This window comes from Schistocerca serialis, chromosome 8 (genome assembly GCF_023864345.2).
Source record: "Schistocerca serialis cubense isolate TAMUIC-IGC-003099 chromosome 8, iqSchSeri2.2, whole genome shotgun sequence".
Lineage (NCBI taxonomy): Eukaryota > Metazoa > Arthropoda > Insecta > Orthoptera > Acrididae > Schistocerca > Schistocerca serialis.
In genome coordinates this window covers 82,569,028-82,587,703 of record NC_064645.1, presented here as the reverse complement: position 1 = coordinate 82,587,703, position 18,676 = coordinate 82,569,028, and the positions used below count along the sequence as shown (strand labels likewise).

General features: G+C 45.2%; 1 protein-coding gene across 2 annotated transcripts in view; it reads right to left on the bottom strand.

The window, feature by feature from the left end:
• LOC126416221 (suppressor of cytokine signaling 2-like) overlaps positions 1-18,676 on the bottom strand; it is a 307,587-nt gene that overhangs the window by 261,869 nt on the left and 27,042 nt on the right. The window lies entirely within an intron of this gene.

Here is an 18,676-nt window from a genome sequence, read left to right as displayed (position 1 = left end):
CGGCGGAGGTTCGAGTCCTCCCTCGGGCATGGGTGTGTGTGTTTCTCCTTAGGATAATTTAGGTTAAGTAGTGTGTAAGCTTAGGGACTGATGACCTTAGCAGTTAAGTCCGATAAGATTTCACACACATTTGAACATTTTTTTTTCTTTTACCACGAAACTTTGAGGTTCGCCGATGACATTGTAATTCTGTCAGAGACAGCAAAGGACTTGGAAGAGCAGGTGAATGGAATGGACAGTGTCTTGAAAGGAGGATATAAGATGAACATCAACAAAAGCAAAACGAGGATAATGGAAAGTAGTCGAATTAAGTCGGGTGATGCTGAGGGAATTAGACTAGGAAATGAAACACTTAAAGGAGTAAAGGAGTTTTGCTATTTGGGGAGCAAAATAACTGATGATGGTGGAAGTAGAGAGGATATAAAATGTAGACTGGCAATGGCAAGCAAAGCGTTTCTGAAGAAGAGAAATTTGTTAACATCGAGTATAGATGTAAGTGTCAGGAAGTCATTTCTGAAAGTATTTGTATGGAGTGTAGCCATGTATGGAAGTGAAACATGGACGATAAATAGTTTGGACAAGAAGAGAATAGAAGCTTTCGAAATGTGGTGCTACAGAAGAATGCTGAAGATTCGACGGGTAGATCACATAACTAATGAGGAAGTATTGAATAGGATTGGGGAGAAGAGAAGTTCGTGTGACAACTTGACCAGAAGAAGGGATCGGTTGGTAGGACATGTTCTGAGGCATCAAGGGATCACCAATTTAGTATTGGAGGGCAGCGTGGAGGGTAAAAATCGTTGAGGGAGACCAAGAGATGAATACACTAAGCAGATTCAGAAGGATGTAGGTTGCAGTAGGTACTGGGAGATGAAGAAGCTTGAACAGGATAGAGTAGCATGGAGAGCTGCATCAAACCAGTCTCAGGACTGAAGACCACAACAACAACAACCACGAATATGACATTTCTTGTTATTTTATTAGAACGAATGGTACAAATAACGGAGGGTTTTCGAGAGCTCCCCAGTTTGCTGGTGCTCGGAAACGGCGTATACACATACGGGCTACAAATGAAAGCAACATGACGCCTCAAAACTCTGCACCGAAGGGAAATAGCGTGCGTGTGAGGTAGGTGGTGTTCGGCCCTCTCATTGGTCAACGTTCAACCGCACGTTCAGAATACCTGACGTGCTACATATTGCCCTGTACGTTCGGAAACTCTTCCCAACGTGCTATTCCACGCTATGACGTCAGAAACTCGGCAAGCTAAACGCCCAACGTTCGGATGCAAGGTCCGTGTGCCGACGGCTTAAGCTCTCGCACGTTCCATAATATTGTCAAACCGTCAATATTTTGACCGTATCACGGCGCGTTTCGACATGTTTTCAATACTAGAAACACTGACGAACTGTATTGATGGCCGTTAAAATATTCTCTCTATTGTGAATACATACTGAACGTGTGAGGTCGAGTATTGACAATTTGACACACATTCTCCATTCACACGTTGCGGGGCCTCATGAAGCAGCCACAAGGAGCTAGAGTGCACTGTTCAAAAAAATGTTCAAATGTGTGCGACATCTTATGGGACTTAGCTGCTGAGGTCATCAGTCCCTAAGCTTACACACTAGTTAACCTAAATTATCCTAAGGACAAACACACACACCCATGCCCGAGGGAGGACTCGAACCTCCGCCGGGACCAGCCGCTCAGTCCATGACTGCAGTGCACTGTTCACGCTGAGATGACAAGTCATGGGATAGCGACATCCACATACACGGATGGTGGCAGTATATCGTACTCAAGGTAAAATACGACAGTGCATTGGCGGAAGTGTCATTTGTACTCAGGCGATTCATGTGAATAGGTTTCCGACGTGATTATGGCCGCGCGACAGGAATTAACAGATTCTGAACACGGAATGGTAGTTGGGGCTAGACTCATGGGACATTCAGTTTGACAAGATCGTCCGGAAATTCAGCATTTCTATACCCACAGGGTCAAGAGTGTACCGAAAATACCTTATTTCAGGTGTTACCTCTCACCACGGACAACGCAGTGGCTCACGGCCCACAGTTAACCTCCGAGAGCAGCGGTGTTTGCGTAGAGTTGGCAGTTCTGACAGACAAGCAACACGGAGTGAGATGTCCGCAGAGATCAACGTGGGACTTACGACGAACGTATACGTAGGACAGTGCGGCGAAATGTGGCATTAATGGGCCATGGCAGCAGATGACCGACACTTTTGCCTTTGCTAACAGCAGTGTCTCTCCAGGGCTCGTGACCATATCGGTTGGACCCTAGAGGACCGGAAAACCATGGTCTGGTGGGTCCCAATTTCAGTTGGTAAGAGATAAAGGTAGGGTTCGAGTTTGGCGCAGTCCCCAAGAAGCCGTGGGCCCAAGTTGTCAGCAAGGCACTGTGCCAGCTCGTGGTGGCTCCATAATGGAGTGGGCTGTGTTTACATGGAATGGAGTGGGTCCTCTGGTGCAACTGGTCATCGACTGGAAATGATTATGTTCGGCTCGTGGGAAACCGTTTGCAGCCGTTCATGGATGAAATGTTTATGGATGGCAATGCGCCATATCACTGGGCTACAATTGTTCGCCATTGGTTTGAAAAACTTACTGGTCAATTCAAACGAATGATTTGGTCATTCAGACCTGCCGGCATGGCGGCATGAATCCCATAGAACTTTTATGGGACATAACGGAGAGGTCAGTTCGTGCACAAAATCCTGCACCGGCAACACTTTCGCAGTTATGTACGGCTATAGATGCAGCACAGCTCAGTATTTCTGCAGCGGACTTCCAGCGACTTGCTGAGTCCATGCCGCGTCGAGTTACTGCACTACGGCAGGCAAAAGGAGGTCCGACACCATATTGGGAGGTATACCGTGACTTTTATCACGTCGATGTATGTTTTCAATTCGCCTTTGTGCATATCATACCTCAAATTCAATTTTTCAAGGAGTCTTTTAACACAAAACAATTTTAATAGGCCTATGCAAGGGCAGTTATTGGCTTAGCACGGTCAACGGAGAATTCTTTTTGTCACTGCCTAGTTTATTAATTTTAAAATGTGGTGTAGATTTGTGAATTACATAGCACTCTGGGACAAAGTTTTCATTTCGATAAATACATCATGTGGTGTCACCGCCAGACACCACACTTGCTAGGTGGTAGCTTAAATCGGCCGCGGTCCATTTAGTACATGTCGGACCCGCGTGTCGCCACTGTGTGATCGCAGACCGAGCGCCACCACAAGGCAGGTCTCGAGATACGATATAGCACTCGCCCAGTTGTACGACGACTTTGCTAGCGACTACACTGACGAAGCCTTCCTCTCATTTGCCGAGAGACAGTTACAATAGCCTTCAGCTAAGTCCATGGCTACGACCTAGCAAGGCGCCATTAGCCTTACATAGTTTGATAGTTATCGTATGGAATGTCTCATCAAGAACGTTGTAAACCAATGAGGAATTAAAAGATAAGGATTCGAGGAGCTGCATACTTTTCTTATTAGCTTTCACTACTTATCCTGTTCCAGAAGTCACGCCCGTCTGCGTTAGATAGTGTGCGTTTCGGCCTCCTCTATGTACAAGGTGTTGGCACATTTACCAACACATCACATCATATATCTGCAACGACTAGTAAGACTTCCAAGAAATGCGTGCGAATTTCACAAAATTATAACAAAATGTAAGAAAACGTTTTACGTTAATTACCTGATTACATCCTTGCCAGGTAGATATAATTATTTCACACGTTTCCTTACAGTTTTACTAATTTCATTTGCTGATGTTACAGACTGAATTTCAAGCATTCCAATTACCTGCCTGTCACTATAATCACGAAGTTTCTTCTAATCTCCCGAGGAACGGCCTTCCCGCAGTGGATATACCGGTTCCCGCGAGATCACCGAAGTTAACCGCTGTCGGGCGTGGTCGGCACTTGGATGGGTGACCATCCAGGCCGCCATGCGCTGTTGCCATTTTTCGAGTGCACTCAGCCCCGTGATGCCAATTGAGGAGCTACTCGACCGAAAAGTAGCGGCTTCGGTCAAGAATACCATCATAACGACCGGGAGAGCGGTGTGCTGACCCCACGCCCCTCCTATCCGCATCCGCATCCCACTATTCACTCCAGCTGATTATCCATAACACCCTATCTCTCTCTCTCTCTCTCTCTCTCTCTCTCTCTCACACACACACACACACACACACACACACACAAACACACAGGCTAAACATCAACAACACTTCCATCCCAGACAAACATGCCACGAAACAAATGAACAACACACAGCTATAACAACACGTAATGGCGGCGGAAGCTCTGTTCTCGGGAAAAAAAAAGTTATAAAATGTTTGTGTACCGGCAGCGACGAAAGAAATAAGCGTCTTATCTTGACACAAAGGAAAAAAACACCACAACAACAAAAACTGCAAGTAAAATGCTAAATAACCCGATATATATCGATTCTCAGTCGGAGATGCATGATAAAGAGAAAAATAAAAAAATACTACAGATGTTTGCAGATGACAAGCTCTAGATTGTGTAGTAGATCTAAAGCTACCAACATGAACAACCAATAACTTCTGAAGTATGAAAACAGTTATATACATCCGCGTTGTTTCCAAATTTAGTATGAAAATTGAACCTGTAAACAAATCGTGAATGAACACCACAGAATGCCTCAACCCAGTGATACATGTCTCAACTCTGTACTGTACGCAAACTAATGTGAAATATTTGTCGTTAATCGCTCTTTTCACAAATGTAAATATTTTATACCAAAATATTGTTTAAAGATTAACGTGTAACAACAATTTTGTAGAGAAAGAAATAAACAAATAAACCACCTGAAGATAGCACAAACAGTGCTGCAGAATGTCCGCTTAAAAACAAATCTGCAAAATGATTTCTTGTATGAAGAGTAATTGAAGGGCTTATTTCAATAGTGGTACTAGTCCATTACCTCCATTTTTCTACCTATAACGCTTCTGAAATTAATGATCTAAATAAACAGAAAGAAAGTTTCATCTATAGAAAGAAGCCATATGCTTGCATATTTCTGGTATATCAACTGCAGATTTTTCAGCGCGCATTTAACTTTAGGACTCTGTATTTCTAAATTAACAAAAATGGACTTGTACCACTATTGAAATAAGCCCATCAATTCTTCTCCAGTCTTTCTTACTAAGCACGGAGAAGAGAGCTACAACATTCACATAATGACAAATGAGGAAGCTGTGGAGACAGGCTGATCCGATGTCCAGAATGGATTAGAATTTGACAATATTTGACAACAATCGGTCATTTCACAAAGGTAAACATTTTGTACCAGAAGTTTCTTTACAGATTAACATGTAACAAAAAGTTTTCGGAACGAATGCAAACAAATAAATGCACTGAAAATAGCACGAAAAGTGCTGCAACACGCGTGGATGTAAACAAAACTGCAGGACTGTGTCTGGTGTAAAGCGCAGTTCTTCTGCAGGTTTTGTTAGCAGGCACGGAAATAAGAAGAATTGCAACATTCACAAGATGACAACTAACGAAGTTATGGTGACAGACTAACGCGATTAGATTGCAATGTGAGTGTTGGGTTGTGAGCTGGCGAAGCTAATGTATGTGAAAGCAAGAGAGCAGCAGAGTGTCTTTACATCCGCTGAAATGGCGACACATTCCACTCCCGCGCAAGTGTCACTTAGCACAAGCGTCACAAACTCAGTCATATTTGGGGCGAGAGAGACAAAAAAAAAAAACTGTGAAACTGTGGTCAGCCCCCCCCCCCCCCCCCCCCCCACACACACACACCGCGGTACGCTGGATCGAATCCACTCTTTCGCCAATGACGCAGCTGGGTAAAGATAGTGGGAACCCGCCGCATGCTCGCTCTTTAGTGCGCCGACGTACTATGTCTTGAGTGTGCCAGGGAGGGCAGATCGTGCACCAGACATCGGCGTGTTATTTCGGTGGGCCGCCTTCCTGACCCTGCCAACACGTCTCGCATTCGGTGCGCACGAGGTTTCGGGCACGCGATCCGTCTGTCTCGGCCTAGGCGAACACTTTCCCTTCCCTCCAGCCCCCTTAGCGGCATGGTCGGCCTCGAAGCCGGCGGCGCCAACAGCAGCGGCGGGGGCGGTAGCTAATGTGGGAGTGGGGGCGGAGACACGCGGCAGGGGGGGCAGCGGGGGTGGAGGCGCGCAGGCAGCCGCAATCGATATCGGAGCGCGACGCGCCGTTCCCGCGTCCCGCGGCCGACTGCAGCGCTGCACCGCCCCGCCGCCACTGCAGGCAGCGTGCAGTAACAGTCCACTCCGGTCCGCGCCGACTATTCCTGGAACGGCGCGAACCTGCCCGCCCGGCGGTCCGCTTCACCGCCCTCGCCGGCTGTGAATACACGGCGGCGCGCGGCTGTCGACACGACACGTTCCACGAAAAGGAAACGCCTCGCGAGCGCTAGGCCGCCCCTTGCATAACGAGCAATCTGCAGTCGAGAGTGCTGGTCACGTACCGCCTGGCTCAGGTTTCCCTCTGAAAACAAGACGACGAGGAGCAGATGATGAGACGGATAGCATCACCGCTATTCTGATCGCACTGCCAAGCACTACTTCGGAGAAGACCTTCTTGCAACTGATGCCATTGCCTACGTCCCCGACTTTCTCGCAGCTTTCGAAAAATACACTACTGGCCATTACAATTGCTACACCACCAAGATGACGTGCTACACAAGCGAAATTTAACCGACAGGAAGTAGATCCCGTGATCACTGCTTATCACAATATCTAATCATAAAGTGGACTATAATTAACAAACTACTTCTGTGTATCCTGGCAGTCACATTGCTACATTGACTAGTTGATATTTCTATAGTGATGCCCAACAGTTGGCAGCACTTTTGTATAATGAAAAGATTGAGGAGGAGGAGGATATTGGTGTTTAACGTCCCGTCGACAACGAGGTCATTAGAGACGGAGCACAAGCTCGGATTAGGGAAGGATAGGGAAGGAAGTCGGCCGTGCCCTTTGAAAGGAACCATCCCGGCATTTGCCTGGAGTGATCTAGGGAAATCACGGAAAACCTAAATCAGAATGGCCGGACGCGGGATTGAACCGTCGTCGTCCCGAACGCGAGTCCAGTGTGCTAACCACTGCGCCACCTCGCTCGGTGAAAAGATTGAAAATTCACGAACGTGTATATGAGTATTCCATCGGGGAAAAATATTTTTGTTGAAGCTGAGCCACAGTAAAAGTTAATGTAAACAACTGTAGCCAGTCGATCTGAAACCCTTACATGCGATAAACGCTAGGTATTGCACACAGAGGCGTGCGTGTTAAGGCGCCCTTCCGAGAAAGGATGGTGCGCCAACCTGGAGGCGGACCCGCCCAGCGGATTAACGAGGAGGCTCGGTGTATGGCCCAGCCTGGATGTGATCTTTAGGCGGTTTCCCACATCCCATTTGGTTAACACTGGGTTAGTACCCACGTCCCGCATCAGTTACAAGACCCACAAATATTTGGAAAGCTTTTGCTCACTATCGCACGAATGACACTGCACACAGACAGTTGTGGTACACATATTCCGTCCTGGGATGGGGAGGGAGTGGGGGGGGGGGGAGGGGGCGCACTGAGTTGGGGACAGAAAAGAGGCACATGCCCACTCCTTAAATTAACCATGGCAGACCTGTAACTAACCATGCCGACCCTGTGCCAATGCGGGAAAAGGCACAAGAAGAATAAGAGAAGATAATGCTCATAACATACAGAAAGAAGCCAATCATACGAAATAACAGTATTAATCGTGGATATATGGAGCACGTCACAGTGTTTAAATATATACACTACTGGCCATTAAATTTGCTACACCACGAAGATGACGTGTTACAGACGTGAAATTTAAACGACAGGAAGAAGATGCTGTGATATGCAAATGATTAGCTTTCCACAGCATTCACACAAGGTTGGCGCCGGTGGTGACACCTATAACGAGCTGAAATGAGGAAAGTTTCCAACCGATTTCTCATACACGAACTGCAGTTGACCGGTGTTGCCTGGTGAAACGTTGTTGTGATGCCTCGTGTAAGGAGGAGAAATGCGTACCATTACGTTTCCGACTTTGATAAACGATTGTGGTTTATCGTATCGCGACATTGCTGCTAGCGTTGGTCGAGATCCAATGACTGTCAGCAGAATATGGAATCGCTGGGTTCAGGAGGGTAATACGGAACGCCGTGCTGGATCCCAACGGCCTCGTATCACTGGCAGTCGAGATGACTGGCATCTTATCCGCATGGCTGTAACGGATCGTGCAGCCACGTCTCGATCACTGAGTCAACAGATGGGGCCATTTGCAAGACAACAACCATCTGCACGAAAGTTCGACAACGTTTGCAGCAGCATAGACTATCAGCTCGGAGACCGTGGCTGCGGTTACCCTTGACGCTGCATCACAGACAGGAGCGCCTGCGATGGTGTACTCAACGACGAACCTGGGTGCACGAATCGCAAAACGCCATTTTTTCGGATGAATCCAGGTTCTGTTTACAACATCATGATGGTCGTATCCGTGTTTGGCGACATCGCGGTGAACGCACATTGGAAGCGTGTATTCGTCATCGCCATACTGGCGTATAACCCGGCGTGATGGTATGGGGTGCCATTGGTTACACGTCTCGGTCATCTCTTGTTCACATTGACGGCACTTTCAACAGTGGACGTTACATTTCAGATGTGTTACGACCCGTGGCTCTACCCTTAATTTGATCCCTGCGAAACCCTACATTTCTGCAGGATAATGCACGACCGCATGTTCCTGGATACAGAAAAAGTTCGACTGCTGCCCTGGCCAGCACATTCTCTAGATCTCTCGCCAATTGAAAACGTCTGGTCAATGGTGGCCGAGAAACTGGCTCGTCACAATACGCCAGTCACTACTCTTGATGAACTGTGGTATCGTGTTGAAGCTGCATGGGCAGCTGTAACTGTACTCCCCATCCAAGCTCTGAGTCAATGCCCAGGCGTATCAAGGCCGTTATTACGGCCAGAGGTGGTTGTTCTGGGTACTGATTTCTCAGGATCTATGCACCCAAATTGCGTGAAAATGTAATCGCATGTCAGTTTTAGTATAATATATTTGTCCAATGAATACCCGATTGTCATCTGCATTTCTTCTTGGTGTAGCAATTTTAATGGACAGTAGTGTAGTACTCCTCGCAATTTTGTGCTCGTCAAGAAGAAACCTGGTCGTTTGATCCATCCCGAAATATTCGAGCTCGAAAAGAAAGTCGTAGAACCACTAACACTCCTCGTAGCTGATTAGGATATTCTATTCTTCACACCAACCGTAGCTAGTGATGAACGCTTGTCTGCTATTCATTTGTGACGTTTGTTGTTTCGTCTGTATCACTCTTCCCAACGAACAATTGCAGGGGATAGCCAAAATAATGTGAACACCTGTACTTACTTGGGAGTGGTTTATTAATAAGGAATTGGACTTCCATTTTCGTGGCCGAGCGGTTCTAGGCGCTACAGTCTGGAACCGCGCGACCGCTACGTTGGCAGGTTCGGATCCTACCTGGGGCATGGATGTGTGTGGTGGCCTTAGGTTAGTTAGGTTTAACTAGTTCTAAGTTCTAGCGGACTGATGACCTCAGCAGTTAAGTCCCATAGTGCTCAGAGCCATTTGAACCATTTTTTGAACCTCCATTTTCCCGTAATACAGCTGCGATTCTTCTTGGAATACTGGCATGTAGTGACAGTATAGTCTCCAGTGGAATGTGTTATGTATGAGGCGGAAGTACGGGCCTCATGAATAAAAGGGTGACCCCGCTGAGTCACGCAATTTGACTCTTTGCCTGATCACGAGGTGTGGCCATTAATTGCACGCGTTGATCACGTAGGTTGACGTGAGGATCAATGAACTACACTTAACGGGATGTATCTGGAACATCTTAGGTGATTAGAAAGTTAATAGACAGGAATACAATTGAATACTTACAAGGGAACCTCCCCATCGCACCCCCCTCAGATTTAGTTACAACTTAGCACAGTGGATAGGCCTTGATAAACTGAACACAGATCAATTGAGAAAACAGGAAGAAGTTGTGTGGAACTGTGAAAAAATAAGCAAAATATACAAACTGGTCATCAGTCTTGGCCACATACGCAACATAAAGGAGAACGTGAGCGTAGGAGCGCCGTGGTCCCGTGGTAGAGTGAGCAGCTGCAGAAGGAGAGGTCCTTGACTCAAGTCTTCCAACGAGTAAAAATTTTGCTTTCTTTATTTTTGCATAGTTATTATCTGTCCGTTCGTTCATTGACGTCTCTGTTCACTGTAATAAGTTTAGTGTCTGTCTTTTGCGACCGCACCGCAAAACCGTGCGATTAATAGACGAAAGGACGTGCCTCTCCAATCGTAACCGAAAACATTTGATCGCAAGGTCATAGGTCAACCGATTCCTCCACAGGAAAACACATCTGATATATTCTATACGACACTGGTGACGGCATGTGCGTCATATGACAGGAATATGTTGTCGAGCCACCTAACTTGTACACTTGGCGAATGGGTAAAAAGATTCTTCTACCTTGCCCGATTTAGGTTTTCTTGTGGATGTGATAATCACTCCCAAAAAAGTGATGAAAACATAAGAGTTTGTCACATAAACTGAAAAAAAACTAAAGTTTTCACTCGATGGAAGATTTGAACCAAGGACCTTCCGTTCCGCAGCTGGTCACGTTACCACGAGACCACGGCGCTGCTGCAGTCCTATCGTCCTTAATGTTGCCTATCTTGCCATGAACTACTCAGTTTGTATATTTTGCTTATTTTTTCACAGTTCCACACAACTTCTTTCTGTTTTCTCAATTGATCTGTGTACAGTTTTTCAAGGCCTATCCACTGTGCCAACTTATAACTAAATCTGAGGGGGGTGCGATGGGGACGTTCCCTTGTTAGCTTTAATTCAGCATCAGAGGTGAACGTGTCGATCTTGACTTTGTACCATGATATTTATAAGTGCAGTTATAGACTGAACTGGGAATACAAATCGGATTGCTTCACACACATATAGATTAATTGGTAATGCATAAACTGTATGTGGCGCCTGGCTAGGTCGTAGCTACTGACTTAGCTGAAGGCTGTGCTAACTACCGTCTCTGCAGATGAGACCTCTGAAGCTATAACAAGTGAACCATTCCTATTAAAGTAGGCTGTGGGCAGTGCGCTAGCTTGTCTCGTGAGACCATCCGAGTGGCGGCGCTCGGTCTGCTAGCGTCGACAGTGGCGACTCTCGGGTCCGATGTGTGCTGACGGACCGCGGCCGATTTGAAGCCTACAACCTAGCAAGTGTGGTGCCTTGCGGTGACCCTCTTCAATCAAAACCTCTTATAACTCCTGTAGTGACGAGGGAGGCGGAAACCTGCTCCGGAGTGTGCTCCCCAATACCGACCACAAGGGTTCCATAATGTTGAAGTCCGGGGACTGTGCTGGCCAGGGAAGACGCTACAGTTCACTTGCATGCTCCTCATACCATGACTATGATGTCCTGGCTGAGTGAATGACTGCATTATCGTCCTGAAAAATGGCATCATTGTTGGGCAACAACATTCGAATCGTGGGGTACACCTGATAACCTAAAATGTTCACATAATCGTTGGCTGTAACACGGTCTTTGAGAGTAATGATGGGACCAGTAGAATATCGTGATATGGCTGCCCACACCATCACACTCCCAACTCCATGCTTAACCGTGATCGACGCGCAAGTCGCCGAAATGGTGTCAGTTGAAAAGACTTGCAGCAGGCACCGGTCTACCCGACGAGGGACCCTAACCACACGTATTATTAATGTCAATTACTATTCCTATTCGCTGTTGTCATTTCTGTTCGTAATGATGACTAGTCTCGTAACTGTTTCTCAAATGTACATAATCGAAGCCACGCGGGATTAGCCGAGCTGTCTGGGGCGCTGTAGCCATGGACTGTGCGGCTGGTCCCGGCGGAGGTTCGAGTCCTCCCTCGGCATGTGTGTGTGTGTGTGTGTGTGTGTGTTTGTCCTTAGGATAATTTAGGTTGTGTGGAAGCTTAGGGACTGATGACCTTAGCAGTTATGTCCCATAAGATTTAACAGACAGTTGAACATTTTTGAACATAATCGAATCAGGACTACGGAGAGTAACTGAGAATATTTTGTAATTTTTTTGGTCTGTGTTGTTCCTGGCTCGTTGTAAGAGTGGACTTTAAGGGCTTACCTGGTCATATTAATAAATAGTAAATTCAATTAAGTCAATTCCACCTGACAGTATATTTCATGTTACACAGATACTAGCAAGGAGGTACTGTTTTTCCTGGAACTGGATGCGCCATCTGTGGCTTCATCGCCATCTCTGTTGGTCAGAACCGCAGTATTACGTTAGTGCTCGCAGATAGGGCCTAGCAAACATTTTACTTGACCCACTCATATGGAACCAGATTTAAGTTAGAGGAAATATGAAATTACAAAGAACGAACGGAACTTTTATTAATGCATCCTTCAAGGAAAAGTATTGTTTTCTTGTTAAGAAATAAAAAAAATTGTTATTTTTGACGTAAAATCTTCAGTGCATTGTGTGATAGTGAATCGTGGGCGGTGGAAAAAATATAAAAGAGAAGAATCGAAGGATTTGAGATGCGCTGCTATAGAAGGGTGTTGAAAATTAGGCGGATTGATAAAATAAAAAATGACGAGGTTCTCCGCTGGATCGGCGAAGAAGGGAAACATTGCAAAGGAGACTGGGACAGGATGACAGAGCGCGTTAAGACATCGCAGAAGGACTTCCGTGGTACCAGAGGAACCGTGGAGGACAAAAACTGTAGAGAACCACAAGGACTGGAATATGTGCAACAAGTTGGTTGGCTCTGAGCACTATGCGACTTAACTTCTGAGGTCATCAGTCGCCTTCTCTGCCTCGTGATGACTGGGTGTTGTGTGATGTCCTTAGGTTAGTTAGGTTTAAGTAGTTCTAAGTTCTAGGGGACTGATGACCATAGGTGTTGAGTCCCATAGTGCTCAGAGCCATTTGAACCATTTTTCATCAGTCGCCTAGAACTTAGGACTACTTAAACCTAACTAACCTAAGGACATCACACACATTCATGCTCGAGGCAGGATTCGAACCTGCGACCGTAGCGGTCGCTTGGTTCCGGACTGTAGCGCCTAGAACCGCATGGCCACTCCGGCCGGCGTGCAACAAGTAATTGACAATGTTGGCTGCAAGTGCTACTCTGAGATGAAGAGGTTGGCACAAAAGTCTGGTGACTCAAAAAGCTTTAGTGCAGACCAAGAGAAATACTTAAAAAACTGTTATCACGACTTAGTGAGGAGTGCCGTATGGGGGCATACACGTCACACTGTTCTTCTACAGTGTCAAGATTACACACAGTTATATCAGAATTGGCACGTACTTTCTTTGCTGCAGTACGTGAGTATTCACAGGATGACAATTATTGAAGTATATAGAAGAAAATTTAAATTAGTTACAAACTACGGCGTGCATACACTTTATTCAACATGTAATCGCCACTAGAGATTTTCGGATTTAGGTTACGACATGTTCGATATACCTTCCATTATTGGCGACGATGTGGCGCAGACGAATAGCGAAAACCTGCATGACCCGCTGAAGTGCCGCAACATCGATGTTGCCGATGACCTCCTGAATGGCTGTTTTAAGCTCAGCAGTGGTTTTGGAGCTATTGCTGTACACCTTGTCTTTAAATATAGCTCTACAAAAAGGAGTCGCACGTGTTCAGATACGGAGAATATAGCGGCCAATCGAGGCTCATGCCAGTGGCCTCTGGGTACCCCAGAGCCAGAGTGCGATCCCGAAAGTGGACCTCTATGACATGAAACACTTTCCTGATTCGATGGGGTCGAGCACCGTCTTGCATGAACCACATATTGTCGAAATCAGCGTGACTTTGGATAATGGGGATGAAATCATCTTCCAAAACCTTCGAGTACCGTTCGGTAGCCACCGTGCCATCAAGGAATATCGCGCCGATTATGACGTGACTGGACACTACACACGAGACAGTCACCCGTTGAGAGTGAAGAGACTTCTCTATCGCGAAATGCGTATTTATAGTCGCCCAAATGCGTCAGTTTTGCTTATTGACGAACCCATCCAAATAAAAGTGGCCTTCTTTCAGAAGTGCTAGTCCTGCAAGGTTCGCAGGAGAGCTGCTGTAAAGTTTGGAACGTAGGAGACGAGGTGCTGGCGGAAGTAAAGCTGTGAGGATGAGGCGTGAGTCGTGCTTGGGTAGCTCAGATGGTAGAGCGCTTGCCCGCGTAAGGCAAAGGTCCCAAGTTCGAGTCTCAGTCCGGCACACACTTTTAATGTGCCAGGAAGTTTCAAAAGTGGCCTTCGTCGATAAACCAAACTTTCGTGTGCTTACTAATTTCCATCATGCCCCGCTGCCAACCTTGCGGTTTGAACGCCCTAACGCAAACCGTTCGGAAGTTATCACGATTTTATTTAATATAGTTCAAGGATTGCCTCCCTGTAATAATGCACTTCTATAGCAATCGGAGTTGAGTATCAGCACTCTGTCAAACATCGCAGGAACAACGAAGCGTTTTAAGTGCTTATAAAGCGCGTAGGTTATTCCTACTTTGGGAAAGGATTCAACCTACGCACGCAGACGTCAGTCTGTTGTATAATTTCCGTAAACGCTTTATACTCGCGCTTTGTTACCTTTTTGATAGCTCAACATCTCTGTAGGTATCAACATGAACCTCGCAAACAACGATCGTGTGAAACCCAGCCCGCTTTGTTCGTCGTCCCGAATGCAAGCAAATTATGCTAACCACTGCGCCACCTACCTCGGTGTTACCGGCAAAATACTGCTGGCAATAACTTCTTCCACCACCAGAAATCGAACTGACCACCTCCGAGTGGAACACCGACACGCATTTGCGCGTTATCAATCTCCGCTACGGAGACGGGTTCGAGTGTTACATGAAAGGCAGTACAGAATTACTCCCGAAGCGTTTATCGTATTCCGTCGTTCATTTCTACCATAAGCACGAAATACGCCAACATTAAACACTGAGAATGAATGCCAGAAAGGAATTACCGACCGGAAACGCACCTTGAATACTCTCGTCCCGGTGCACATCTCAAAACACAAACACAATAAAAGAAATGAAATGCTACTTCTTCCTTGGGAAGCCACGATACAGGGACCAGTGAATTCGTGCATCAGAGGAGGTTAGAGGATAGCTAGCTGGCGTGGTCCGCCGAGTGCACACCGCCAAGTGTTCCTCAGCTGGCGCCAGTTCGCTGGCGGCCGTGGACTCTGGCGAGTGACATCATTCGCGCTCAGCGAAGCGAGTAACAGTATTGGTCACGCTTCGGGCCGTTCTCTCGAACGTTCGATCACACGATATTTCTTGTACCGATGACGCCACAGTCACGCGTTCGCAACGTCATACAAGTAAATAAGGCAAGGTATGCCATCGAATCGCTTCACAGACGGTAGGAATGAGGAATAAAAGTTATGGTGCTGGTTTTAGAAATTGTGGTGGCAGTGACGTCTTTGTCACCAAGCGTTGAAAGTAAATCGTGCACACGGCTCGTTGTTGTGGTCCCCAGCCCGAAGACTGGTATGATCTCCATGAACGGTAGAAGTGCATCATGGGAAAAAATAACGAGTGTCGTTTTCCCTTCCCCATGCTGGTTAATGTTACAAAGCGAGTCATTCGTATAGACTGTTGCCCCTGCAACTACTGAAAAACTACTGTCTCTCTTAAAGGGGGTAGGACGACAAACGGGCCGACTTGGGGCAGGAGAGGCACCACAGCAAATTTTAATTTTCACTGTCTACACTTTTACCAATAAATTCATAACACTTGGTCAGCATGACCAGGAAGCATTCAGGATTCACACTCATAGCAGTGGAAGTTCAAAAACATAACAAAATAATTTTTTTTTACATGTGAAATTTTATCATTTTTTCACTTATTATTGGCTGCATTTGTTGCTATAGGTACACTTTTCTTCGTAAGTAAGAGACGTTCTTCGAAGAATTTTGCACAGCATACAAACCATACTCCTACAATTTACTTAATGTATGAAAAAATGAATGAGCTGTTACATTTTAAACCTCATGTTTAGAAAAACTCAAATTTTATAGTTAATTATCTCAATTTTTACCACAGATTTTTTATAGCTTCGGAAAATTCTAGAGTTTCATACACCTTTAAGTATGGTTTGTTTGCTGTGCAAAATTCTTCGGAGAATCTCTCTTACTTATAAAGGAAAGCCTGTAGCAACAAATGTAGCCAATAGTAAGTGAGAAAATGATGAAACTTCCCAAGCAAAATTTTTATTTTGTTATGTTTTTGAACTTCCACTGCTACGAGTGTGAATGCTGAATCCTTCCCAGTCATGCTGACAGAGTTTTATGAATTTAATGGCAAAAATATAGACAGTGGAAATTAAAATGTGCTATGTTGCCTCTCCTGCTCGAAGTCGGCCCATTTGACGTCCTACCCCCTTTAAGTAACAATGCGACGTCAATCTGACCTCTGCGCAGGTAGCCTCCGATGTGTTTATGGTAGGGCTATGTATTCGTTGAGACGCGCAAGCCACCCTACCCTACTTACGCAAGGTCCGCGATTCTTGAAAAAGGGGGGCTGGGCATCCATTCATTACGAAACTGCAACTTTTACTGACCGTGTTGCTGGTGCGAAAGTCTACGAGTAGTAGCTGGGAGAAGACTCCTTTTGTATCTTAGTCCCTTGGTTTCTGGCTGATGATCTCTGTCTTGAACGCCGGGTGTTCTGGATGAACTTGCTCACCTGCGCTTCAGCTGAAACCTGCCTTTAGTCACACGGATTCAGAAATGGTAATATTTACTGTCTGCTGAAGTTCCTGGTGACACAAACACGACGGTATGTAACTTCCTGGACTGACATTAATCCCCTCTATCGGATGACTGATAAACCATATTGTTCGACGGTTGGTTGGTTTGGGGGAAGGGACCAAACAGCGAAGTCATCGGTCCCATAGGATGAGGGAAGGATGGGGAAGGAAATCGGCCATGCTCTTTCAAAGGAACTTTCCCGGCATTTGCCTGAAGCGATTTAGGGAAATCACTGTTCGAATAGTCATGTTAAGGGACAGCATATTGATAATTTTTAACATTTTTATGCAGCGACAGCAACTGATATTGTTTATATAAGAATATACAGCCTACAGTCGCAGGTTAACTTTATCGTTTACCTAGGTTTCAACGTTAGTAATAACGTCTTCTTCAGAACATAAAATATTATTTAAATGTTTGCCCATACAACGGGCTTAAAGTGAATTTGCAACAGCTTGTTTAATAGAAGTGACAAAACCTTATGGTTATGCATCAAGTTTTATAAAGTTGACTAAGGACGTGGCTTGTTTTAGGCAAACATTTAAATAATATCTTATGTTCTGAAGAAGACGTTATTACTACCGTTGAAACCTAGGTAAACGATAAAGTTAACCTGCAACTGTAGGCTGTATATTCTTATATATGCAGCATATTGAAGTTCAAGCACACTATTGTGTCCGTGTTTGCTTCAAAATAATTTCTCTTCTGATAGGTACCGCCTTGAGCAAACACATTTTTTCTCTTCTCTTCTACCAAGCATGTTTCTCTGAAGTTACAGCATGATCAATGATTTTTTTTTTAATTTTCTTTCACACAAAAACACACAGCATTTCACATAGAATAAATGTTAACCACAACAGTCTAATATTCCAAGTCGTAAATTTTCGGTGTAAATTATTTTCCACATTAAGCTCGTTGTGACTGCAAATGAAAAACTGAGAAAGGAAAACAGCTATAACACAAAATACTGTATGCCGCAAAAAGCCACAGCATGTGTTATCAAAGAATATAGAAATTTTTTTGTCTGTTATCGAATTTGTGAATACGTTTCTTAAAAAAGTGTAGTTAGTCATGTACAGGTAGTAAAGAGTAATTTTCCTGTTGTTTAAAAGAAATTGAAAAATAAAAACCGCGTTGACAGTACTGTAGCTTCGACGAAATTTTGTCTGGCTAGAGAAGAAGGATAAAAAATTGTGTCTGCTCAAGGCGGAACCTACCCTTGAACAAATTTGACAGTCGTAATTTGTTAAAATTTGTGAAGGTCCTATTTATGCTAGTAATGTGTGTGCGCGTGTGTGTATGTCTGTGTGTGTATTACGTAAACATGGAATGAAATATGTTTTTGAACCAATATCTAAGATTAGGGCTCTTTTAGAATCTGTAAGAATGGTCTTGGTTTGTCTATCATATGCCATGCAGCTGTGGCATGTCATTCATAGGTTGGTTAGGCCATCAGGACCGTGGAGGACCGGTGAACAGAGCAAAGGTCACATACTCTTTTTACAGCTGAAGAAATCCGCTGTGGCCAAACATTGCCTCGTCCTATGGAATATGAGAGCGCGGTGATCGCGGCGTGCAGTTCCACCTGTTGGGATACTGTCATTAAGGATGCAGTTGAGATTAAATTAGAAAGTGAGCTTGTAAATATAGATGCAGGCATATGTTTAAATTTCGCTCTGAATTGTGCTCTCTCCTTCATCAAACAACATAGGAACAGAGTTAATGTTACTTGCTCACTGGCCTGTAATTACTGTCCACTAT